We start from the raw sequence: 27,117 nt of genomic DNA on the forward strand, positions 1-27,117 counted from the left end.
GTAGGAAAACCAGTTAGTTAATAGTTAACTAGGAGGGGCTGCTGTGTGGTAAGATAGGAACATTTCAGTATTCTAGTCAGTCAGGGCCAGGGAGGCCATAGAGCCTGAAGGGCCTAGTGCCCTGGGGTGATGCAGTGACAAGCAGTGACAGTGGTAGCAGAAGCTGGAGCTACAGTGGAAGTCACAGCAGTACAGAGTAGGGTAGGAATGCCAGAAGGGTCCAGACAGGCTGTAGGCCCAGGACACCGCAGCAGCTCTGTAACATTCAAGCTAGAAGCCCAGTCATCCACAGCACCAGGCCAGGACCACAGCAGGCAAGTACAGCAGGAGATCACAATGAACTAGGAACATGGACTTGAGACGGAAGTAGTGACAATGCAGGGACACAGGTGACTCCAGAATGTGGCAACTCATCACTTGGGCTGATGTCTTCAGATATGGGGTGCAACGTCTAGAAATAGTGAGTTTGACCCAGGAGGATGCTGTGTCATCGCAAGGGACAGTACAGAAGGGCAGGTCGCTTGCCATGTGGCAACTGATTTGGGAGTTGATGATCTTACGTCTGGGGCGAAACAGACAGGTGACTGTCTTCCCGTAGCAGAGCTGAACAGGGAGGATGCTGAGGGCTCGTCTGGGATGGTCCAACCCAGATACATGCTGTACAACCATGAGAGAAGTGCAGGGAAAGAGAAGGAACAGTGCAGTGTGAAACCTGTGATTAATGCTGTGAAGACTATGGATGTGCTGTGTAGGGAACCCAGTAAAGATGTTCTTGTTGTCTTGTTAAAGCTGAAATGGACTGTGTATCAGTTAATGCCAATCCGCCTGAAGAGGGTCCCCTGCGGCATAGGGATGCTCCTGAAGGAGACGGACCTGAAGACACAGGTATGCTGACTAGTGCACGTTATTTTCCTGTGAGGGGAAAATAACTAATGCCCAGGTGGCCTCGGCCATGACAACGGTCCTGGCTGAACTTTACAGATTCACACATGCATTTGTGATGCAACGTTTTACACAAAGCTGTCGTTCAAATAGTTGCATAATGAAATGTATAAAAAAATCTCTTTTCCATAGAACTTTACGTGTAGTAAAGTATGCATTGTTGGTGACTTTACAGGTTTTCAATAAAAGTGTAAATATATCAGGAAATGCCTGTTCCACATGGACAGATAATTAAGTGAAATATATTTATTAGTATAGACATCTAATATACTGTACATATGGCCACAGTGCATTAGTCAAATGTCAGTCAAAAAGTCATGAACTGATCAGAACCGCCTGAAGCCAGGTAGCATTTTAATGCTTTTTACCTGCAGATTAAACCCATATCTGCAGGTAAATATTATTATTGCATATGACAGGTTTCTTTTAAATTGCGGCAGATTTATCATACTGGCTTATAGTTGGAGCGCCCACCAGGGCTGTGGGGTACTCGGTACCGGGCCGCTTCTTAAAGGGGCAGTATCACAGCGGCGATGGCCCGGTCCGTGGCCCTGGGCTTTCAATAAAAGGGGATATTTACAGGGGAAAAAAAGAGTTTGCAAAGTGTTCGTGATGCCACCTGTGGTGTCTGATCAGAGGGGATCAGCGCTGCAGTGCAGATCTTCTGGGACTGATGGTTTGATGCAGCAGAGTTGGAATAGCTCTCCACAGACAGAGCTTTAGTCCCAGGGCTGATGAAAGATATAGAAGGTGATGGTGATGCAGTATTTAAGAGATGTCGCAGAATTGGATAGGTGATGCAGAAATGATCAGAGGACACAACAGAGTGAAGTTTCCTTTACCTTTTACCGAGCTGTGTAGGTACAGTGGAGGGCTTAGGTTACCGGTGGTTCTGGAGTCGGTCAGCCTGAAAGCAATTTGGGAATCTCCTTATTCAGGTGGGTTGTGAGGTCTCCTCTCTAGCGCTATTCTCTGAGGTACTTGCTGCAGTGAACTCTATTCAAGTTCCTCTCTTTGTCTGTTACTTAGGTAGAACTCCACTCACCTGACAGGCAGCTGTAGGCTCCTTCAGAAATCGCTCCTATATGGCGTCTCCGGCTCACATGTGCTGCTATGTTATCGAGTCTCAGTTGAGACAGAGGGTCTGCGGCCTCTTGTCCTCTGGATTCTGCTGTGGGATCTTTAGTACCCACACAGCTTCTGACTCCGGTGTCCGGTCTCTGGTGCTCAAGCTTAGTGGTGAGCTTCTCTATAGCTCCAGTTCCCCAGCTCCTTTTCCACACGTCCTTCCTTCATCCTGCTCAAGATCTAACTCACTAACATCTCCCTCCTCCTGTCCAGAGAAAGCAGCTCCCTTGATGTCAGGCTTAGAGCTCCCTCTGCTGGCTTGGAGCAGGAACTGTGTTGTATGCTGGAACTACCTGATAAAGAGATCCCTTCCTTGCTCCAGGAATGACATAACTCCCCCTTGGAGGGAGGCAAGGCCACTGTAGTAACCATACTCCTGGGGTGCCACATTACCCCCTAGCACAATTCAGTACTCCCGGATTGAGGAAACATAACTGAAATAAAACATAAGTATTTACAAGATTTTAACAACAAATATCTAAATTTTGGCAAAGTCTTGAAATGGGGTGTCCTTTTCACCCTGCAAAGTACAATATGAGGGAACCCGTCTCAAACCCTCAACATAGGCCTTGGGCGGGCTACAAGTCATGGCTGGTCTCCTTTTTGGACCACATCTTCGGCCACTCCATATGGTTTTTGTTCTGTGGTCACTAGTGCCAACTATTTACAAGTATTGTCCTTGTCACTACGAGTCCAGTGACCCAATCGTCCATAAGAATGCTCAAAAGTTCTTACAGTAGTCTTTGTAGGCACATATGCTTAGTAGTTGCAGTTATAAATATTAACTTATTTACATTTCCCATGTACATAGTTAACTTATACACAGAACCTCATAGGGGGTAGGCCTTTGGTAGTACAGACAGACCTATGTAGCACTGGTGTTGGTGGTGAACTTACTGGATTCACTGTGCTAACTACCACTGGTGTAGTGCGTTCTTTACTGACTACGCTACATGTGACTCAACATAGCACGGGTATACCTGATTTTCTACGACCACTTCTGCTCACTGTGGGCAGGGCAAGAATTCTCTTGCTCCACTGCTGGTGTGGCATCTGCTGCTTGAGCTTGTTGATCTTCAGGCTGGTCTTGAGTCACATCTCTTTCTGGCACTACTAGTTGGGGAAAGGTCAAAACGGGCACCACTATGGCCTGATTCACTCTTGTCCAATTTGAAGGGAACTCGCCGAGTACAGTTCTGATCTTTTCTTCTTCTTTTACTGGCTGAAGAATGTCTCTATCTCCAATCTTTTCCTTCAGTTGGTCAGGGCATGGTTTTAAGTGATCCCTTGACACTGCCATGGAGTTTTCCCCTCCATCTTTGCTGATGAGGCACACTTGGTGTTATCAAAGTCTGAAGGCATGATGGTATATGGTTCAGCTTCCCACTGATCATCAAGTTTGTGTACTTGTCTCTTTCTTTTGAGTACCTGTTCTCCAGGTGACAAGGGAACTGCAGGCATGTGCTGATTGTAGGTTCTCTCTTGCTTCTGTCTTGCTTGGGCTAGACTCTTCTCTACGCATTCTTGCACTTTGCGGTATTGTTGCTGCCGCTCTGTATCCCAGTCTGCATCTAGCAATGTCATCTCCGGTGTCAGGACTCCCATGTCCAAGTCAATGGGTAACTTGCCAGGTCTTGCTCTCATCAAGTAGGCTGGAGTACAGTTGGTGGAGTTTACAGGGATATGATTGTAGAGATCTACCAGGTTTGGCAACTTCTCTGGCCATAGGTTTCTCTCTACCAAGGGCAAGGTCTTCAGTAGGTCAATTGCCACTTGGTTCATTTTCTCACACATGCCATTTGTCTGTGGATGGTACGGCGGCATCCTGATTTTCTTACAGCCATACAGGTTACCGAACTCCTGGAACACTTCTGCTTCAAAGGCTGGGCCTTGGTCTGTAAGCACTCGCTCAGGGTAACCGTGTGGTCGACATAAGTGTTGTTGAAATGCTTTGGCCGCTGTCCTTGCTGTTTGGTCCTTGACAGGCACGACTACCAAGAACCTCGAATAATGGTCAACGATGGTGAGGGTGTAGACATAGCCTGAACGGCTTGGCACCAGCTTCACATGGTCTAAGGCTACCAACTCAAGCGGCTGTTTGGTGATTATCAGCTGTAATGGGGCTCGCTGGCTGTTACGGTCCTTCCTGCGCAGGTTGCATGATCCACATTCTCGGCATCAGTCTTCAATGGCCTTCCTCATACCAGCCCAGTAGAATTTCTCTCGAAATAGGGCCTCCAACTTCTTCCATCCGAAGTGTCCTGCTCCATCTTGGTACGCTTCCAAGACCATTGACGCATCTCGCTTCGGGACTACCACCTGCCAGACCAGTTCGTGAGTTCGGGCATTGACACTCCTCTGACACAGCTTTCCCTCGTAGATGAATAGCCTGCCTTTCTCCTTCCACAACTGTTGGGTCTCTTGTGGAGCATCTGGACCAGGGCTCGAGTCAGCTTGCGTCAGTAGCTCCTTTACCAGGCAGACTGCTGGGTCGCTATCCTGCATCTCTGCCCACTCGTGCTGAGGCAATGGGTTTAGCGTGGCCTCTTTCACAACATAGCGCTTGCCTTTCACCCCTTGAACGCGTTGGGCCGCGTTCGGACGGTGGAAGGCTGGTAACTCAATTTCTTCAAGTGCTCCCAGATCTTCTCCCCCATCTGGCAAGTTGGGCATTCTGGACAGCACATCAACATTGGCATTCTTATGTCCCCCTTGGTATTTGATGGTAAACTCGTAGTTGGTAAAAAGTGCAAAAAGATAAAAACAAAGCCAACATAAAGAGGCCCGGCTGCATCCTGCCAAAATAAGTTTTTTTTGAATTTTTTCTTATGTTAGCTGTTCAGATTTAGTGTTAGGGACTCGCAAAATCTGGGGACCCTTGACGTTCGGGTTGCGAGCTTATCTGCTTTGGCCAAAATAGTAACTAATACCCCATTTTTTATCTTTTTGCACTTTTTATCATTTGTGCAGGATGCAGCCAGACCTCTTTATGTTGGCTTAGTTTTTCTGTGTGATGTATGTATATAGTACTGAGCAGCCCGCCTTCTAATACTATGGGCATGATCAATAGGCTGTTCAGACACTTTGCACCACACTGATCTGTGTGACTGAGGTCCTATGCAAGCCTTATCTGTGTGCATTTTCCCCACTAGGCAGCCAGCTCCTCTTTTTCTTTTGGTTACTGACTGTCTTCATCAGTGGGTTGCACCTTTGCTGCCCTAAGCCTTTATCAATGGAGGTCTGCTGCATCCTGCTAGTGCATCAGTCAGGGTTTGGTGAGTCTACCTTTCATATGTAAGTTTTTTTGAATTTTTTCTTATGTTAGCTAAATTTGTAGTTGGATAGCCGGGCCATCCATCGGTGCTCCAGCGCACCAAGCTTTGCGATTTCCAAGTGAGTCAGCGGATTGTTGTTCGTGAAGAAGGTAAACTTTGCCGCAGCTAGGTAGTGTTTGAATCACTCAGTCACAGCCCAGACTATGGTGGGGAACTCCAGCTTAAAGTGCTGTAGATGTCAGGGTTCCTTTCAGTGGGACGAAGCTTCCTGCTGGCATAGGAGATCACTCTTTCTCGGCCTTTCTGTACCTGTGATAGTACTGCTCCCAGTCCCACGTTGCTGGCATCAGTATAGAGGATGAATGGTTGGTCATAATCTGGGTAGGCCAAAACTTCATCCCCCATAAGAGCCAACTTCAACTTTGTGAAGGATTTTTCCAGTTCATCATTCCAGTCAAAGGGAGGACTCTTCTTCCTGGCCTTCTTGGGCTGGTCCATGAGAAGGTTTTGCAGGGGTGCGGCTATTTCAGTGAAGCCCTTGATGAACCTTCAGTAGTAGCCTACCAACCCAAGGAACTGACGTATTTCATGAATGTTGCTGGGCCTCTGCCAGTCCCGGATGACAGTGACTTAGTCGGGATCAGGTGTCACACCTTCCGCGCTAACTATGTGGCCCAGGTACTGCATCTTGGGCTTCAGGAGGTGGCATTTGGACGGTTTCACTTTCAGGCCAAAGTTGGACAGGGCTTTGAACACCTCAGCCTGGTGCTCCAAATGGTCTTCATAAGTCTTGGTGAAGACAATGATGTCATCAAGGTTACAATAGAACTGTCTCGAAGTTCTTGAGTCCAAGACAGCACTCCATCAACCTCTGGAATGTTCCTGGTGCGTTGCAAAGCCTGAATGGCATGTAGTTGAATTCTCAAAGGCCCATTAGTGTTGCAAAGGCGGTATTCTCTTTGTCCGCCTCTGCCACAGGATCCTGCCAATACCCACTGGTGAGATCTAAGGTAGAGAAATAGCGGTCCTTAGTGAACAGCTTAGCAACTGTGGCATACAGAGGTAGTGTGGCCTCCTCCTCCTCCCCACAATTTAAGATGCGTACAGGTACCCTCCCTTTGCGGACATCAACTACCCCTCTGGCTGTCAGGACAGTGGGCCTACTATCAGAATACACTGATTCTATCTGGACTTGGTAGTCTCTTCCCCTGAGGCCTATGGCTGCCCGACACCAAATTAACATTTCACTCCTTGGGGGTATTGCAATGGAGAATGAACCACTCACTCTGACACTACCTGCTGCCTTTGCATCAGGGCCTTGATCTCCTTTTGCAGGACCCCCTGCTCAATGGAACCAGCAGTTTCGGCTACCTATTGAAACAAAACAATAACTTCAGCAAGACAATTTTCTATGACATTAGTACCTAAGGTCATTATTGGGTTACATTCTCGTCGATCAATGTATACAATTTCAGGCCTTGGGTTTTTAATTCTACTCGCCCCACCTTAATAGTCACCTCCTTACACCCCACTTGTGGCAAAGGCTGACCATTACTGGCAACTACTGTCAGCTCATTACCTGGGCCGTGAGTAAGTTCAGAGTCAGCCCAATACCGTTTGTAAAGAATATATGGCATAGTTGTCACCTGAGAGCCGGTGTCCAGTAAAGCGTTCATGGGGATGCCGTCAAGCATGACTGGGAGGACCTGTCGTCCTCTGATGTACTTGACTTGCCAGTTCTGTGGGCCTGGTCATCCTTCTCCTGGGGGTTGGCTCTCTGCCCCAGGGGTTGCTCGTTTAGATTGCAGAATCTTACGATGTGCCCTGCTCTGCGGCAGCGGCAGCAAATGGGTCGTCCGTTCTGGTCGTAGCGATCGTTGTCTCTCCCTCTGAGCGGTGGGATCCTCTTCCGCCGTAGCCACGGGACGTCATCTGGACTGGAGGCCAGCTGGATCTTCTCCTTTGGGGGCACTTGCATGGACTGCATGGTTTTGGCTAGTGAAGCTATACTTTTGGTCAGCTCCTGGATCTGAAGACGTAGCTCTGCAGATAGATCATTATACAGAGTCTGTGCATCAGGGATCTGAGGGAAGGATGTCGCCTCTTGATGGTATGTAATTGCTGGGTGCCAAGGGGGCACTGGGCGGCTGACATTTGGTTCATGCAGCACCAGATAGCCCTGTCTTTAAAGTCTGCAAAGTTCAGATCAGGGTTTTGCAGGGCCATGATGCGCAGCGGTGTCCTGTGAGTGCCGGACAGGAGTCCCTCAATAAACTGCTCCTTTAACAATCTGTCTCCATCCTGCACGCTGTCTGCGTCAATCTGCTTTATGGCCCGCAGTGCCTCCTGAAGGTTAAGAGCATAGTCCCGTATACTGTCCTGCACTCTTTGTTTGCACCCAAAGAACCTCATTTTAATTTCTGCTGCAGTGTGGGTGTCAAAGTTGCTCCTTAGCTTAGCCAGAACTTGCTTAACAGTCTCTTTATCAGTGTTCTGCCAGGACTTTACTTCACTTTGAGCTGCACCAGTTAACTGTCCAATGAGAATGTTTACTTTTTGGCTTTCAGACAGGGGGTACACTTCAAATAAACTGCACAGTCTCTCCTTGAAATCGCTCAGGGTAAGTGACTCCCCTGAGTATTGCGGTAGCCAGACCGCTCCCGGTACACATGGCATTGATAGCGGCATTATAGGGACTGCAGCGGCGGTCGCCAGATCTTGCTGCGCTCTAGGGGCTGTGGTTGCACCAGCAGCTGGACTCTGCTGAGCTATCAAGGCTGCAGCTGCATCTGTCTCTGTATCTTGTGGCGCTATGGGGGCTGCGGCGGCGTCCACCGCTAAATCTTCTTCTGCGTTAGACATTTTCTTCCCCCTAGTTAATCTTAGCCAGGCTCTGAATTTCTACTGGCTTACCAGGCTGTTGCTCTGCAGTCTGGATGAACAGTATGCGCCGGGATTGCAGGCCTCAGTTCCCTGCTCTCTACCAGCTGCTGTTCCTGCTCGCAGCACTTCTCTTTTTCACGCTCTCTCTCTGGCTCTGCCCACGACGGCACCGGGCTTCGATATCCCGTTCATGATGCCAAGTTGGAGCGCCTGCCAGGGCTGTGGGGTACTTGCTACCGAGCCACTTCTTAAAGGGACAGTGTCACAGCGGCGGTGGCCTGGTCCGTGGCCCTAGGCATCCAATAAAAGGGGATATTTACAGGGGAAAAATAGTTTGCAAAGTGTTCGTGATGCCACCTGTGGGGTCTGATCAGAGGGGATCAGCGCTGCAGTGCAGATCTTCTGGGACTGATGGTTTGATGCAGCAGAGTTGGAGTTGCTCTACACAGGCAGAGCTTTAGTCCCAGGGCAGATGAAAGATGTAGAAGGTGATGGTGATGTAGTATTTAGCAAGAGATGTAGCAGAGTTGGATAGGTGATGCAGAAATGATCAGAGGACACAACAGAGTGAAGTTTCCTTTACCTTTTACCGAGCTGTGTAGGTACAGTCCAGGACTTAGGTTACAGGTAGTTCTGGAGTCAATCAGCCTGAAAGCAATTTGGGAATCTCCTTATTCAGGTGGGTTGTGAGGTCTCCTCTCTAGTGCTATTCTCTGAGGTACTTGCTGCAGTGAACTCTATTCAAGTTCCTCTCTTTGTCTGTTACTTAGGTAGAACTCCACTCGCCTGACAGGCATCTGTAGCCTCCTACAGGAATCGCCCCTATATAGTGTCTCCGGCTCACATGTGCTGCTATATTATTGAGTCTCAGTTGGGACAGAGGGTCTGTGGCCTCGTCCTCCAGATCCTGCTGTGAGATCTTTAGTACCCACACAGCCTTGGACTCTGGAGTCCAGTCTCTGGCGCTCAAGCTTAGGGGTAAGCTTCTCTATAGCTCCAGTCCCCCAGCTCCTTTTCCACACGTTCTTCCTTCACCCTGCTCAAGATCTAACTCACTAACAACTCCCTACTCCTGACCAGAGAGAGCAGCTCCCCTGATGTTGGGTTTAGAGCTCCCTCTGCTGGCCTGGAGGAGGAACTGTGTTGTATGCTGGAACTACCTGATAAAGAGGTCCCTTCCTTGCTTCCAGGCATGACATCACTCCCCCTTGGAGAGAGGCAAGGCCACTGTGGCAACCGTACTCCTGGGGTATCACATAATATTTGATAAACCTAGTAAATGTTTAGCTTATCATAAGCTTACTTCACCTATTAGCTTATTTTGTGCCAGAAACTTGTGCCAAAATCTTGGTACATTCCTTGGCACTTTGCCATGATTCAGAATGCACTAAAGCTGACGTTACTAAGTGAATCGGACTATGTGTTGAATCATCATTTCTGGTTCATGTTACCAATGAGTCCATATTTCTGTGTGCCTAGGAGGATCTCATAGCCAGTGCAATGAGCTGGAGTTATTTCTATTATATGCTTTGTCACACATTGTAGCTGTGAAGGATATTGGATATGTAATTTCATGTCAATCATTTGAATACTATTTGTCAAGGGATTTTAAAATCCCCTTCCTTTTTGCAGCTGTAACTGGACACCTAGCTCAGCAGGGGGTCAAGCCTCAAAAAGCTGTGAGTGACAGATCTTATACCTTGTGCCAGACAAGTTCAGGACAAAAGAGATGCTTGCAATGTGGATACCATGCTTTCTACCTGCTTTGTTCAGACAGCTAGAATTTCATAGGGAGAATGTGGACTTATTGTACGTCATAGTCAAATACCTGTTACATTTTCGAGATCTCTGCGACAGGCCGAACACCTTCCAGGGTCTTGATGCATTCTTGCAACACAGGGTGGGGATATACTTAGAATGGCTCTTTGTAACCATAGAGCAAAGATGTGTTTAGTCTCAATGCGTGGAAGTGGCCGAATACAATAGCACCAAAACCACCTCCCTAGAATTGTCCATTAAGGATTTATGACCCATCTTAGGTTTTGTAGTTTTTAGCAGCTAGAGGCAAGGGAAGAAGATTAAGGTTCAGCCCATTAGATAGTAGGGAAGTGTCCCTAAGGGGTTAAATGCTCATTAGAAACATGGTCTATTGCTTTTTCTCTAGGGAGGTCGCAAGGACATATCACGTGGAGAAAAGTCAAGGAACAGAGGGGACCACAAGCCTCCCATGTGGCAGCCCCTCTCCCCGCAAGCCTGGCCTTTCATCTGACTGGTAACTATTCTGCATACTTTGTCCTACCACTATTGTATTTTGTATTTACATATTTTACCATTGCATATGTATAGCCATTGTATATAGTGTATTATCTAGTGTACCCTTAAGGCAATAAAATATATCATTTAACCTTGGACTGCTCTTTTATTTCAACCCACGAAGCCACACGTCTGTTTTTCGGCTTATCTTTCCATGCTACTGGGGCTGGTTTCTGGCCCAATATAATCCCATTAAGAGACCGGGCTTATATCTAACGAGGAACTGATGGCAGTCCTACCAGGCTGACCAGGCACTGTTTCACTGGTGCTAGTGAAAAGGGTCTCTCAACCTGTCAGGGTTGTGAGCGAGTGTGGTGCCACATCAGCGACTGCCACATACTCCCACTCCCTGTGCCTCCCTGGTCCCGTTTGGACAGGGGGTTTCTGTTTGAAACTGTACCATGCTGACATTACATGTCCATAGGGGTGTGGAACGTCACGTTAGTGCACATGGGGAGACAGCACTACGTGATCCTTCTGATGTAATAGTGACATCAGGCAGGGTGACTAAGTGCGGATTTATCACAGTGTAAGGGGGTGGCGTTGCTATGGACCCTAGAGACAAGCTGCCACTTTAAGAGACAACAACCACCTTGTTTAGAACAGTGGGACATTCAGATCTTCCCTGCAGTATAGACTGTTTGGTTTCTTATGCCAGCACTGGAGAGGGGAGGGGCTGCTTTTCTGTGGGAGAGAGAGCTGAGAATTCTGCAGGAAAAGACGTGCCTGAGCTGTGAAGGAAAGGTTTTGTAAACTCTCCTGTGGAAAACAAGCTGGCTTTCCTGTGTTGCCGTGAGGAGCCACGAAGAAAAGACAAGGAAAGGAATCCAGAGGAGGGAATCCACTGTTTCTAGGAGCATCTCTGTACCTGCACATAAGGAAAAGACCACGTTGCACAGAGCTTCCAGGAAGAAGTGAGCACCATCTTGGACAGCTGCAGGGGCCCTCGGGATTGGACTGCGATACCAACACTAATGTGAGTGCTAACCTCTTCTGTGCACATGCTAGGGTTTAGGATAGGCTGCAATAGATAGAGCACTGCAGCCATGTGGCCTGGTTAGCAAAGGCCAGATAGGTTATAGTTGGTGTAGCATCATACATTACTTTACTGTGTTGTCTTGCCAGTTGGATAAATACACTGAGTTGTTATAGTTGGTGCTCCGTGCTGTAGAGAATATTATCCTTGTAAATTGTCTGTTTCCATAGCATACCCCTGTTTCTGCATTTTCCTTAACACTGCATTCCTTGCCTGTAAATAAATTAACCCGTTGTTGTTTGCACCTCATCTTGTGTACCGTAGTCTCCCTGCATTGTGGTGGTCCCCCGGCCATTGCTTCAACAATAACATATTACACTGCCCTCCCTTATCCAAAAGCATTAAACAAAGAAAGGATGGCATACCCTCGATCTACTCATAACATGCTAAAAAGGTACACCAAAACTGAAAACAAGAAAGGGATGCGTTTATATGGAGGATCACAAATAAAATATAACAGATAATTTTTATATGATAAATCTAGAGATAAATATAGATGAAAACACTAAGAAATCCCAAAGACTAAACAGGAGAAAATATGTTGTATGCCAAAAATGTATAAATGACCATACCTGCAACCACTCTTCTGAATAATATTAGTGATATGGTTCACCTGTGAGATAATAATAATAATAATAATAATTTTTATTTATATAGCGCCAACATATTCCGCAGCACTTTACAATTAAGCGGGGACATGTACAGACAATACATTCAATACCAGTTAAGACAATTCAAACAGTGACATTAGGAGTGAGGTCCCTGCTCGCAAGCTTACAATCTACAAGATACAGAACACCAAATAACAAATGTAAAAAAAACAATGGCTCAGAATGATAAAACAATGTATGATAACAAAAGCCTCCAGCACTGACAACCATAGAGAACAAAAATCAGTGAGCAATAATATCAGATAATGGCAATGACGCAATAAAAAAGACTGGAATGGTAGGAAAACATTGCAAAATACATTATAGTGCAAAAGTCACAGCATGTAAACAGAGTATAAGAATATAGTAAGATACATGGACAAGTGGAAAAAGTGAAAATCCAAACATCAGGAAAACAAATGAATCAGCTAGCTAAGATTTTGACTGTGGATTGAATAAGCAGTAAATTGAGCCTAAAAATGCTAAAGGGAACCTGTTAGAACGATTTTGTAATGTAAGATATAGTAATGGCTGTAATGGTGCTGTAATATTAGATTGATACTAGTGATGAGTGAACAGGTAATCCCCGCATGTGTTGTGGCCGTCTAAGGCTAGTTTCACACTAGCGTTTATTCCACGCAGCGCACGGCGCCGCTAAGCCCCACCCCCTGCCGGCTCCCTGCCCGCCCCATCCGGTCATCGCCGCCTACTATCGCACATGGACGCTTGCGATCTGCGCACGCTATCTTTATCAGATCGTGCGCTGGCCATGCACTAGTAGGATTTTGGCGTGCGCTGCGCACTTTTGAAGGTGCGCCCGTGTGCGCCGAACGCAGCATGTTAAAGATAGGGTGTGGAGATCGCAAGCGTCCATGTGCGATAGTAGGCGGAGATGACCGGATGGGGCGGACAGGAAGCCGGCAGGGGGCGGAGCTTAGTGGCGCCGTGCGCTGCGTGGAATGAACGCTAGTGTGAAACTAGCCTTAGCTGAGCACATTCACTCATCACTAATTTATACCTTTGGTGAATAAATCTGCTTTGTGGTTCTTCGTTAATTACCATTTGAAGATTTCTGCTAATTACACTTTCCCTGCCTGTCAATGATTCCCTGGCAACTCCTAATAAGTTTGGATTTTCACTTTTTCCACTTATTCATTTATCTTACTATATTCTGTTTACATGTTGGCACTTACATTATTTTTTGCTTTGTTTTCGTACTACTCCAGTCTCTATTAGTAGGTTATAAATATGATCTGTTATTTTTAATCACTTATTCTTGTTTTCTATGGCTGTCAGTGCTGGAGGCTTTCATACATTTTTTATCATTTTGAGCCATTGTTTGTTGTAACTTTGATGTTCTGTTACAACTATCTCATGGTTGTACCTTATCATTAATATTGTTCATCAGTGGGTGTAGGTATGGTAATTTATATGTTTTTACATACCCCATTTTCATTCCTGTTTAGCTTTTGGGCTTATTTTGTGTTTTTATCTATGCTTGTCTCTAGATTTTTGTAATAAAGATTACTGATTAATGATCCTCCGTATTTACATAACAACTTTCTTGATTTCTGATTTGTTCCTATCCAATAAGCCATGCCTCTTTCTTTGAAGCCATGCCCTGTGTGACAAGGCACATAAACTGTCTAAAGCACATAATTAACATAATGTACATCATGAAAGACAATTTCTTTTTTGCCACAAATTGTGCAGAATTCTGGGCCACTTAGGTGGATCCTCCAATTTGTGAGACTGGCTTAAACATGGTTCTACACATTAATTGATGTTTATGGATTCTGGTGGTTTTGCAGTTAACAATCTATGGAGCAGTATGGCAGTCTGACGATCCCGAATTTCAGCCATCATGGACTACAAATATCAGACCTGTTTCAACATGTCAAATCCTTTGTTCCCTTGGCCTTTTACTGACGTATGCTCTGCAGTAAACATGCATGCTTTGTCAAGCATACATGTGGGAAGAATGCAGAATAGTGGTGCAATCATATTACATTTATGCATTTACACACATGTTGAATAAATCTCCACTGTTTCATATTATGTGGTATTGGCAGGTACGCGGGATGCAGTGACGAGACGCGAGACCAATTTGTGCTTTAGGTAGTAACTTTTATAACTTGAAGCCGCTAGGGCCATCCTAAGCAACCAAACAAAATAACAGAAGTTGTCCATGCAGGGACTCAACACAAGCAAACACTGGTTATGAGAACACGACTACCCCGGTGAAGGCCGGTCACTATAGGGCCACGGTATGGCCGACTACGGGTCCTTAGTTCTATTGTCACTTATCCGTCCTGACGTCCCTCGGCGTCCTGGATGATGGTGCTCCGGCGTCGCAGCCGCTGGGCCCAGCTGCTGAGGATCTGGCGTAGTCTTCGGGCGTTCCGACGCTCAGGCAAGGTGGGTGCGCAACAGGCCCTAGGCGAGTCCTTTGGCGGAGCAACCCCCTGTGATGGCAGCGGGGTTCCGCCTGCTAGCAGGATGAAGGAAGCCGCAACAACCAGGCAGGGGCGAGCTGCAGTTATGCGGGGTGGTGGCTGGTAGGCCGCGGGCACAGCCTGGGGCTGTGCGGAGAGTTCCACTGATGGCAAGGGGCAGGCCCCAGCTGCAGGCTGCACTGGGGCGGTGGCGGCTGCGGGCAGCAATGGATAGGCCGCAGCCGCGGACTGGAGTGGAGTGGCAATGGCCATGGGCGGCAGCGGGCAGGCCGCAACCGCGGGCTGGAGTGGAGCGGCAACGGCCACAGGTGGCAGTGAGCAGGCCGTAACCGCGGGCTGGAGGGAAGCGGGAGTCTCCTGTCGGTCGGCTCGGCACCGTCTCCCTGCAGTCCACTGTAAGTTTCCCTTCTGCCTCTGGACTCCTCTCTGGTCACTGCTTGTGATTCTGGCTCTCTGGCTCTCCCATGGTCTCCTGCTCCGTCTCTGCCGTTCTGCTGACTCTCTCTCATTGGTGCTCCCTGCCCCTTTTATATTGGCTCCTCCCCCTACTGTCCTGTCAGTCTCAGCGGTCCACCTTCTAACTCTGCCCCCCTGGAACAGATCCCCTAGGAACCTAGATGGCGGCCCCCTTGGTTCCAGCCCGGACACTCGGCGGGGGCCCTCCCTCCTACACTTACGCTAAGTATTTATATCAATCAAGCATTAACCATCCACGCCTCTTATTATTTAAGTATTTGTACATGTGGAAAGAACAAGACGTTGTAAAAAACTACAACAGATGCTCAAAATTGACAGAGCACCATGATTATGTAAGGGGAAGGAACTAACTAGGCATGTCTCCTCCATGAAGGGTCCGGAACCGTTGGGGCTGTCATCTATATTGTGGGGTAGAAAGCTTGAGACTCCAGACCATGTTCTGTGTTTGAGAAAAGGGGGCGTGGCTAAGCGGACAGAGCTGCAGTGCGCAAGTGACTAGACAGTTTGGGCGGGAACTTCAGGCGTACGGGATGCCTGTGAGGTAAAATCAGCTGAGAGGTGTCTGGGCAGAGCAGAGCCTGGGACGGCAGAGCACTTTGACAGTAGACTGTCGACTGAATGCCGCTCAGACACCGCTGTCCCAGCTGACATAACTGCCCTCAGTGAGACCGCTGACACAGCCGACAATGCTGCCACAGCCACCCCCGCTGACAGCACTGACCATGAGAAACAAATGTCTATGAACTGGACTTAGGCGTGTGTCGATTCGGCACAGCGAACCGGACTGCCTATTGTAAACTGTGTTTGGGCAGTGCTGCAAATTTCCGTATTGTTGGGACACTCACCGCTGAGGATAAGGACGTATTCCTCTTCATCACCTCATCTCCTGGACCCAAGACCCGCATCAGGATCCCGAGGATTTGCCGCCATCTTCAGGACCACGGGAGAACACCGCCAACGTCAAAAGATACTACATCATTTACCTCAGGATTTTGAGACCCCCACTGTGATGCAATCTAGGCAGCATCAGTCACAGACAGAAGTTCAACCGTGACTGGGACCTGAGGTATAAGTTATATTTTATTGTATTGTCGGCTTTCCTTGTCCCTGTTCCATAAGTTATCCCCATTAACCTTTTGCTGTATTAGGGAATATTATCCCTCTGTTTTCTCCCTGCCTGGAGTTTCTAATGTATAATAAACCCCTTTCACCCTTGGTCAGTGTACAATCCATTACTGCATCCTACGTGCCTGCAGTCTCCTCACACTTGGCGTAGTCGGCAGGATGCAGTCCACACGTACGGACATGGTAGACCAATCGTCTGGGGAGGGCCCTAGATCCAGTATCTCTCCGGGGGCAATGTTAAAAAACCTTCCGAAGTTTAATGGGAATAACACCATGTTATGGAGCTGGACTGAGCGTATAAAGGGAATGATGAGTTTGCACCCTATGGTTCCTGCCTTGCAGGCAGAGGTCGCCATGATGGCTTTAGACAGGGAGGTGAGAGATTCAGTTATGTTGCAGGCCCCCCGGGATCGAGGTACCCTTGACAAAGTATTACAAATACTGGAGGAGATTCACGGGGACCCTACGGACCTAGGAGAATTACGTATGCGTCTGTTCAGGCGTATTCAAAGAGAGGGGGAGACGGTGACCCAGTATATGAACACGCTGCAAGAAATTCACACTGTCATAGTCAGAAAAGACGGCTTGGGAGTACGGCCGACTGATGTGGGGTTACGAGACCAATTAGTGACCGGGGTGAGAAATGCTTTGCTTAAGTAGGCCCTGCAAGAACGCTTGCGCTTGAACCCACATATGACCTTTGCAGATGTGGGAAGCGAGGTGATTGCGCGTGACCAGGAGTAGGGGTTGACAGTCTCAGTGGCGAAGGTCCCGAGCGGGGAGGCAGTCGTGAATGAAGCTGCTGAACCAGGATGGGTGGAAGATTTACAGAAAGAGATCCAATCCATGAGGGAGGATCTGACCGAAACTAAAAGGAAGGTGACCTCGTTAAGTGCCCCCGGAAGTAAACCCTCTGAGAACCACGACGGGGTGGAAGACGATCTCGTTGAGAAGAGCCCACAATGTGTTACCTCTGTGGAGAGTTAGGACATATGGTCCGGGCCTGCCCACAACGTGGGCGGCCACTACAGCGTCGCCCGTTAAACTAAGGGGCTTCGAGGCTGGGGGACGCCGCCTGGAGCCAGATCAGCCCGAAAGGAGCACCAATAGTCCCACCAATTTACTGTAGTGTCAGTGAGTCCTTTAGTATGGGCCGAAATCGATGAACGGGCCGTACGCTGCCTGATAGACACGGGCTCCCAAGTAACCACGATGCCTGAAACACTGAGTGTACAAAGTGTATTTTAACACTTCCCAGAAGCCATAAGGCCTGAGTGGGGGCCAGTGATCAAGTTGATGGCCGCCAATCAACTGCCTATCCCGGTCGCAGGGGTGGCATGGATGCAGATTAAGGTCTGCGGTAAAGACCTGGACCGCAAGGGAGTGATGTTAACTTCGGGTGACCCGGTGAAAGGACATACTGTCACACTAGGAATGAATGTACAGTTTGGAAGTCTTATTATTATCAAGTCCCTGAACACATTCCTGAAACAATGGAGCCCACGTACGTCACAAAGGAGAGTGTTTCAGCAATTGATCCGGACGGCCCAGGCACAAGAGGTCTCCTGAGAAGGAAAGGTGTTGGGAAAAGTGATCATTCCGGCTAGAACCAAACTAGACTTACCTCCGGGTCAAAGTGTGCTGTCTTTATCTGTCTGAGCTTGCATCCTGCTGGAGGGGGTACAACTAGAACCAGCTACTGTGGAAAATTTCACATATTCCACATTGACATGCTTTAGCATGATAGAGTGCAACCTTTTTTTGTATATTTTATATGGGGGTAGCTCCTCCTGCACCTATTTACACTAGTCTGGAAGTGCCAGTCAGTTTTTTTGTCTTTTGTATGTTAGCTTACTGACCGAGCACTCCGCCCTCCACCAGGTGGTGATTTTAATTACAGCAGGTCCCTATACTTACCCATAAATGCACACATTACTGACAGAGGTGTCCACATTCAACCAGGAATTCAGACATCAGCCTTAGGGCTCATACTCACTGGTGCGAAAATCGGATGAGTGCAATCCGATTAAAAATCGGATTGCACTCTGACCAATTTTAATCAATGGGTGACATCTCACTTGCGATTTTTTTCTCATCTGAAATCGGACTGAGAAAAAAATTGCAGCATGCTGCGATTTTCGGATGAGACTTGCCAATGCAATTCAATGAGTGCGATACAAAAAGGACGAAAAACGGACCATCCGTTTTTAATGGATACATTACCATTATGTGTCATAGAACACTGTAAATGGTCCTGTAAATGACTGTAAAAAGATAGTTGCAGAGAAAAAAAAACGGATTGCATATGGATGGAAAACGGATGGAAAGATTAAAAATCGCATAGAAATCGCATGACACTCCCATAGCACTCCTCCCTTTTTTACGGTCCAGAAATGGGACCTTTTTTTTATCCGCCAGTGAGTATGAGCCCTTAGAGAGGTATTTGCACAGGTCAGGGGCCCATCAGACTGACCCCACCTTGATGATGGTTGATGGGCAGATAATATTTGGCCAAATTTTATGCTAAGCATCTCAGATTTTTTCCTAATACTCCAAAGTTGTATTGCTATTCAAATTTCACATATTCCACATTGACATGCGGTTCGTGAAAGACTTCACCCACATTGTGAATCCGTTATTAGAACTGTTGAAAGGAGTACCGGCAGAAGCAAAAAATCGGAAGATTCAGTGGGGAGAGCGCCAGGAGAAAGCATTCCAAGCCTTGAAAATGGCTCTGACAGAAGCCGCGGTCCTTGCCTACACTGATTTTTCTCAACCCTTCATTCTTCATACAGATGGGAGCTTACATGGGCTCGGAGCCGTACTGTTGCAGATCCAAGTTGGAAAAGAGAGGGTGCCTATGTGAGTCGTTCCCTCCATGACTCTGAACGGAATCCAAACAACTACAGCTCGTTAAAACTAGAATTTTTGGCACTGGTATGGGCCATGACAGAAAAGTTTGTGGAATACCTATCCGGGTCTGAGGTACTGGTGCGCACAGACAACAACCCACTCACCCACTTGGAGAATGCAAAGTTAGGGGCTCTGGAGCAACGCTGGGTCACTAGAATGGCCAAATACCGGTAAAAAATAGCCTACAAAAGGGGGGCTGAAAACACCCATGCAGATGTGTGATCCAGGGTTCCATATAACCAGCCCGGCCTTAACCGAGATAAAGAGCTGGAGCCGACAACGTGCCAGAGTTCTGAGGATCTGCCAGGATGTTGGCAGCTACGAGGGAACAAAATCGGGCAGAATCTCAGAAAGGTGTGCTGGGACAGCCTCGTGATGAGTGGGTACGAATTCAGCAGGAGGATGGAGAGCTCGCCCGACTTCGGCAGTGGGTGGCCCTCAAACAACTGCCTAACTGGGAGGAAAGAGAAAACCTGTCTCCTGGTGCAAAAAAAATCTTACGGCAATGGGAGAGGCTCCAATTGAGAGAAGGATTGCTGTATAGAAAAGTCCAGCTACAGCGGGACCTGACTGTCACTTGGGAAGTAGTGATTCCTGAAAAGCTGTTACATCAAGTGGCCACCGAGGCACATGAAAAAGGGGACCACTTCGGTCAAGAAAAAACCTTTCAGTGGTTGCAGAGACTGGTGTACCATCCACTGCTTAAAACAATGGTGGAAGAAGTATGTAAACTCTGTAGGAACTGTGAACTGTCCAAACCTCCAGAACAGAGAGCTCCCACACAAACTATCGTAACCTCCGCTCCGTTAGGATTGTTGATGGCAGACTATATGACAATAGGCCCAGCCCATCAAGGGTATTAACATTGTTTAGTCATGGTGGACCACTTCACTAAGTTCGCTGTCGTGAACCCTACTTGGGACCAAACTGGCGAATCCACAGCTTACCTATCTGTAAAAATTTCATTCAAGTATATGGCTGCCCGAAAAGAATTCACTCAGACCAAGGGGCCCGCTTCTTAGAGCGAGTCACGGAGGAGTTACACCATTTGTATGGAATTGAGAAATCTCGTACAACCCCTTACCACCCTCAGGGCAATGAAGCATGTGAACGGTTCAATTAAACTCTTATACAAATGTTGAGGACCTTAGAAGAAGATCAAAAGGCCCATTGGCCAGAATTTGTAGCAGAACTAGTATAGGTGTACAACAATCGGCTACATCGCACCACAGGATACATGCCCTATACTCTACTTTTTGGCAGGCCAGGAAAAGAGATCACCGAACTGGACCCGTAGGAGGACTACCCATGGACGGGGGTGTCCACCTCAGTCGAAGAACACCGTCATCGATTGCAGACTCTACATCGTCTGGTGCAGACCTGGTTTCGAGAGTTGAAACACCTAGAGACTGCTCCTCTACGGGAGACTACGCTACTGGCCGGAGACCGGGTACTAATTAGAGAAAAACGTCCTCGAGACAAGTTAGATCATCAATGGGAAAATACACTATATCGTGTACGGCGGCGAGTCAGTTCTGAAGGGCCTATCTGTGGAATTCAACCCGAGGGGAACGATGATGCTCCAACTCGTATTGTGCACCGAAACATGTTACGCCCCTGTGTGTCTAGAGACCTAAGCGAAGAGAGAAAGAAGAGCACGATGCTCCTGAGAATCTTCTATCATTCACTAGTGAAGATGACGAATGCCCTGAACCACCACGGGCAGAACCAGAAGAACAGAAACCTGAGACTCCTGAAATTCCTACAAGGGCTGTTTCTCCAGGGCTGAGCGCGCCCCCACCTTTGTCCATTCAGCCTGATTCTATTACTCAAGTAGAACCAACTGATATTCCCAGTTTACTGCATTCTGAAAATACGACAGTTGGAAAACTCCTTCACCAATTTGATCAGGATAGTTTTGTTTGGCAACAAGTTGTTCGAAACATAGAAGAATGTAAATGCATACTTCAAGAGCTCTCGCCCGTAGAATGGCGAGCACAAAGAGAGGGGGAATGTAAGGGGAAGGAACTAAATAGGCATGTCTCCTCCATGAAGGGTCTGGAACCATCGGGGCATTCACCTATATTGCGGGGTAGAAAGCTTGAGACTCCAGACCGTACTCTGTATTTGAGAAAAGGGGGCATGGCTAAGCAGACAGAGCTGCAGCGCGCCAGACAGTTTGGTTGGGAACTTGGGGTGCACAGGACGCCTGTGAGATAAAATCATCTGAGGGGCATCTGTGCAGAGCCTGGGACAGCAGAGCGCTTTGACAAGAGTCTGTCGACTGAGTACCGCTCAGACACCGCTGTCCGAGCCGACATCACTGCCCTCGCTGAGACCGCTGACACAGCCGACAACACTGCCACAGCCACCCCCGCTGATAGCCCTAACTGTGAGAGAAAAGGTTTCTGAACGGGACTTAGGCGTGTATCGATTCGGCACAGCGAACCGGGCTGCCCATTGTAAACTGTGTTTGGGCAGTGCTGCAAATCTCCGTAGTGTTGGGACACTCACCACTGAGGATAAGGACATATACCTCTTCATCACCTGAAAAAAAGGGGAATGTGGAAACCACAAGCAAAGAGGTGATCAAAGATCCATAGGAGAAAAAAATATATATATCCTTTATTAATTATACAAGACAGGAAGAATGGACAACATGTGCAAACAGATCCAAAGTGCAACTTTGCAAACAGAGAGAAGTTTTGACCCTATTGTTAATATTCACTTTGTACATTAATAAATAATTTTAGTACATCGTACACACAAGGCCACCAAAAAACCATGTATTAGAGGATATAACACTTATTACTCCATATCATTTATTGCAGTTCATATTAATTAGGGGAGCGGGACTGAATACATAGATTTAGATATATCTCCCAAAGTGACAATACATACTTGTATCTAAATCTAAGTACTCAGTCCCTCTCCCCTAATATAAACTTCAATAAATAATATGGCGTAATAAGATTTATATCCGCTAGTACATGGTTTTTTGGTGGCCTTGTGTGTATGATGTACTAAAATTATTTATTAATGTACAAAGTGAATATTAACAATAGGGTCAAAACGTCTCTCTGTTTGCACAGCTGCACTTTGGATCTGTTTGCACATGTTGTCCATTGATCCTGTCTTGTATAATTAATAAAGGATATATATATATTTTTTATCTCATATGGATCTTTGATCGCCTCTTTGCTTGTGGTTTCCACATTCCCCTTTTTTTGCTGCTATATCTTTGGTCCAGTTCTTTAACAGCTGATATTAAGATGTTGATCCATTTAATACATACAGTATGTATAATGCTGCTGTCTACCATTTGCTTAATTTGCTCTTCATCACCTCATCTGCTGGACCCAAGACCCGCATCAGGATCCCGAGAATTCGCTGCAATCAACAGGACCTTGGGAGGACACCGCCAACGTCAAAAGATACTACATCATTTACCTCAGGATTGTGACAGACCCCCACTACGACGCAATCTAGGCAGCACCAGTCACAGACAGACGTTCAACTGTGACTGGCGCCAGGTATGTTACATTTTATTGTATTGTCGACTTTACTTGTCCCTGTTCCTTAAGTTATCCCCATTAGCCTTTTGCTGTATTAGGGAATATTATCCCTCTGTTTTCTCCCTGCATGGAGTTTCTACTGTATAATAAACCCCTTTCACCTTTGGTCTGTGTACAGTCCAGTACTGCATCCTACGTGCCTGCAGTCTCCTCACAATTACAGGAGTGATTACAAAGTGATGCAAACAAAATTTAAGCGCACCCTCCCAGATAAGAAGCCATACTAGAAGTATAGTGCCTTTTACTATTGCAGATAGGCATTGAGCACCTACATTGTTTTATTGTTGGGTAAAGTGAATGCATTATATCACATGAGAGGACAATTTACCTGGGGGTAGATTGGTTCAGGCTAGTCATTCATAAGACTCCTTAAGGCCCCGACACACACAGCGAGATCGCTAGCGAGATCGCTGATTTTTTGACGCTACAGCGATCTTGCCAGTGATATCGCTGTGTGTGACATGCATCCGCGACCGGCCCCCCGCCGGGTATCGCTGATCGTGCAGCAATGTCCTGGGCCATTTTCTGATCGTTGGTCTCCCGCTGGCCAGTGCGCATCGCTGCGTGTGACAGCGAGAGACCAACGATCAGCGACACTGGGAGCTGGTATCCAAGGTAAACAGCGGGTATCTGAGAGCCGCGCGGCTCTTAGATACCCGCTGTTTACCCTGGAAACTAGCATGCACACTGGTATCCAAGGTAAACAGCGGGTATCTAAGAGCAGCGCGGCTCTTAATAGCCGCTGTTTACCTTGGATACCAGCTTGCTCGCTGGTCCTGATCGCTGGTGAGTCTGTCTATGTGACAGCTCACCAGCGATCCCATCCACGTTGGATCGTTGGTGGGATCGCTGGGACATTGAAGCGTGTAACAGGGCCTTTACACACAGGCAGGATAGGTTTCAGAATGTCAGTAAACAAGTTACTTAAAGGGAATCTGCTGGGTCATCGCACTCCCATTAGTTAGGCCAACTCTGGGACAGCAACTCTACAAGCTGTACTGCTAATCCCAATTATCTGTGACCTGCCTTCCATTAGACCACTGTGAATGGTTCCACTCCTAGAGATTGAAGGGAATCTGTCACTATGAAAATGCAGTCCAATTTGCAGGCATTGTATAGATCAGGAGGAGTGGAGCAGATTGATATATAGTTTTATGAGAATAGATTCAGTATAACTTGTGTTTTAATTTTCATCGTTTAATACTGTGCTCTTTCAGGGATTTTTGGTCCAGTGGTCTGTCCTATTAGTGAATGACAGCTTTCTTTGACAGCTACCTCTCTAGTTACATTTATACAATCATTGATATGACCACTGACTGGACTGAAAATCCCTGAAAGAGCACAGGATTAAATGATGGAAATGTAGGGATGTGGACTGTCTTACCTTGTTCTTGTCCCTGAAGACCACAACCGCACTGTGTGTACAGTGTTATGTGGTTTTATATGTAATAGTGATGTGCGTCTTATGCGACCTGGCCCAGCGGGTGAAGGGCCACCAATACCATGCCATACTACAGCCGGGTGTGTGTCCACAGACGCACATTCAACTAAAGTTTATTGCCACACAGGGCTGGCGTTAGCGGAAGGCAGACCAGGCAGCTGGCTGTATTATAATCTATGAGGGAGGATTGCGTCATACTCTTTGATATGGCTACATTACGTTCCATGGGGAGGTGGACTGTATTATATTCTATGGGGGGGCTGTATTATATCTATTATATTCTATGAGGGGTGATTGCATCATACTCTGAGGGGGCTACATTATACTATATGAGGGGGCTACATTGTATTCTATGGGTAGCTGCAGTATATTCTATGGGGGCTGTATTATATGAGGGAGGATTGCATCATACTCTTTGATGAGGCTACATTATGCTCTATGGGGGGCTGTATTATATTCTATGGGGGGGTACATTATATTCTATGGGGAGGTGGGCTGTATTATATTCTATGGGGGGGCTACATTATATCCTATGGGTAGGTGGGCTGTATTATATTCTATGGGGAGGTGGGCTGTATTATATTCTATGGGGCTGTATTATATTTATTATATTCTATGAGAGGTGATTGCATCATACTCTATGAGGGGGCTACATTATACTATATGAGGGGGCTACATCGTATTCTATTGGGGGCTGTATTATATTCTATGAGGAAGGATTGCATCATACTCTTTGAGGCTACATTATATTCTGTGGGGGGCTGTATTATATTCTATGGGGGTACATTATATTCTATGGGAAGGTGGGTTGTATTATATTCTATGGGGGGGCTACATGATGTTCTATGGTGAGGTGGGTTGTATTATATTCTATGGGGGGCTGCATTATATTCTATGGGGAGGTGGGCTGTATTAAATTATTATATTCTATGGGGAGGTGGGCTGTATTATATTCTATGGGGGTCTGTATTATATTCTATGGGGGCTACATTATATTCTATGGGAAGGTGGGCAGTATTATATTCTATATTTCATTGTACCCTGCACAGATTCTAGACACCCTGTGCCAGATGCAGCAAAGCAGCCCCAGAACATAACAGAGCCTCCTCCATGTTTCACAGTAGGGACAGTGTTCTTTTCTTGATATGCTTCATTTTTCCGTCTGTGAGCATAGAGCTGATGTGCCTTGCTAAAAAGTTCCATTTTTGTCTTATCTGTCCATAGGACATTCTCACAGAGGCTTTGTGGCTTGTCAACATATAGTTTGGCAAATTCCAGTCTGGCTTATGATTTTTTTTTCAACAATGGTGTCCTCCTTGGTCGTCTCCCATGAAGTCCACTTTGGCTCATACAACGATGGATGGTGCGATCTGACACTGATGTTTCTTGAGCTTGAAGTTCGCCTTTAACCTGTTTAGAAGTTTTTCTGGGCTCTTTCGTGCCGTATTATCCGTCTCTTTGATTTGTCATCAATTTTCCTCCTGCGGCCACGTCCAGGGAGGTTGGCTACAGTCCATGGAGCATAAATTTCTGAATAATATGTGCAACTGTAGTCACAGGAACATCAAGCTGCTTGGAGATGGTCTTATAATTTTACCTTTAACATTTTTGTATATAATTTTCTTTCTAATCTCCTGAGACAACACCTTTGCTTCCACTGGTCCATGTTGAGGGTGATACACACCATGTTCACAAACAGCACAGTGAGTATCGGTAGCCCTCTATATAGGCCCACTCACTGATTCCAAGATTGTAGACACCTGTGATGCTAATTAGTGGACACACCTTGAATTAACATGTCCATTTTGACACATTATTTTCAGGAGTACCATCATTTCTGTCCAGGCCTATTTCATGAGTTTTATTTTTATTAAATTCTGTGGAAGCATGGTTTAAAGCAATGTCTGAGTTTCATTTCTTCATTTTCATAGATTTTTGACTAATTACGTTTGTCAGATTCAAGTTATTTGACACCATTGTGGATTTTTCTGTCAGTAACAAGGGGTACCAACAATTTTGACCACGAGTGTATATATATATATATACACACACATGCACAGTATATAGATATATACTGTGGCGTAGCACCTACTGAGTGGGTTGGGGGACACTCGCTTGGCAGCGGATTATCATAGTCAGGCATGGGTTTTTCACACAAAACAGTCCATACGGTTTATTTATGAACCATAAACCGTGCCGTTAGCCAGGTTGCACATCACCGGCTTACACATAATCCATTACTTTATCACATAAGCTTTACCAAGCATTCACTAGTCACGCCTGACTTTCTCCAGTCACTGGGTGACCGCACAGTTCAATAACTGATCTTTCCCAAAGCACACAGTTCTTTCCCCATGCCCGGGGTTACCTCTCAGGAACTCCTGCTCCACAGGCTGATTCCTTGTCTGTCCTCAATAGGACAGCGTCTTTCTCAGTGTGGGGCCATCCCAGGCTTTGCACAAAATGTGGCGTGTCTGAGTGCTATTCAGGATGTTCATCCAACACCCAGGCCACCAGGTCCAAGGTCTCACCACGTGCTCCAGGAATCCGATCCTACTCCCAGGATCTTCCAACACAGTCCTTCCAGGATCTGGCAGCCTGAACCATTCAGGTACACACACTCTCTCCATGTGACCAGACATCAGTCACATTATATGGTTGTAACCACCCCCATGGATGGGCAGTACATGTGTGGTTAGTCAATTCCCTCCCAGCTCTCTGACTAACCCTATAAGCCACCCTTATAACTAATACACAAAAAATACTTGTGGAATTATAAGTCCCAGCATAACCATATCATTTTGGGCTTACGGCGCAGAGAACCTCTGCGACACATACCGGCCATTTACAATAACGCCAGTCCCTAATTTACCATTATAATTATGCCTCCAAGCGCATCCTGA

At 46.8% G+C, this 27,117-nt stretch overlaps 1 long non-coding RNA gene across 1 annotated transcript in view; it reads left to right on the forward strand.

The window, feature by feature from the left end:
- LOC141095200 (uncharacterized) overlaps positions 1 to 26,115 on the forward strand; it is a 26,521-nt gene extending 406 nt beyond the window's left edge. Inside the window, exons 2-5 of the long non-coding RNA XR_012233333.1 lie at positions 790 to 885; positions 10,393 to 10,500; positions 22,563 to 22,731; positions 25,439 to 26,115. This is a non-coding gene — a long non-coding RNA (uncharacterized lncRNA). The remainder of the gene's footprint in view (positions 1 to 789; positions 886 to 10,392; positions 10,501 to 22,562; positions 22,732 to 25,438) is intronic.
- The last annotated feature ends 1,002 nt before the right edge of the window (positions 26,116 to 27,117 follow it).

Source organism: Dendrobates tinctorius, unplaced genomic scaffold (assembly GCF_039654945.1).
Source record: "Dendrobates tinctorius isolate UK_male_01 unplaced genomic scaffold, ASM3965494v1 ptg000069l, whole genome shotgun sequence".
NCBI classification, from domain to species: domain Eukaryota; kingdom Metazoa; phylum Chordata; class Amphibia; order Anura; family Dendrobatidae; genus Dendrobates; species Dendrobates tinctorius.